Source organism: Seriola lalandi, unplaced genomic scaffold (genome assembly GCF_002814215.2).
Source record: "Seriola lalandi dorsalis isolate HSWRI2012SDOR001 ecotype SW California unplaced genomic scaffold, Sedor1 jcf7180002053492, whole genome shotgun sequence".
NCBI classification, from domain to species: Eukaryota; Metazoa; Chordata; class Actinopteri; order Carangiformes; family Carangidae; genus Seriola; species Seriola lalandi.
In genome coordinates, this window is record NW_019524045.1 from 15,398 (window position 1) to 15,962 (window position 565).

A 565-nucleotide genomic window follows, 5' to 3' on the forward strand; every position below is an offset into this window, starting at 1 on the left:
TATTTGTACATCATGTTTGCAAATTCAGAAGTGAATCAGAGGAAGATATACAGATTGCAGAAATAATAAAAACTGAATCAAGTCAGTGAGTGTTGTTACACCTGTCACCTGTCTGTTGTCCACACCTTCGCCAGCAGACGACGTTCCTGCTCGGCCACAAGATGCAAAGCAACAGAATCAACGTCGTGTTCCACAGATCAGATTTATACTGAAGACCATATCATCAGATTTAACTCCTTAGTAATTAGTCATTTAATGTAACAGATTACAATCACAGCTATTTTGTAATTTAATTATATAATACTAGTTACTCCCCAACACTGGTGACAGGTGAATGTAGATCATATATGGAGACCCCTCAGGTTTAACCATTGTTAAAGTCAGTGCCCAGACTCTATACTAATGCAATGATAATAATGATAATAAACTTTATTTCGACACCCTCTTAAAATAATGGCCTAAGTCATTTTTTCAGGTTTTTCAGGAAACACAAAAAACTCAACAAAAGAGTCACACTTTTGACATAGGCCATTATACAACCGGGGGTAGAATTGCATGTTCCCCT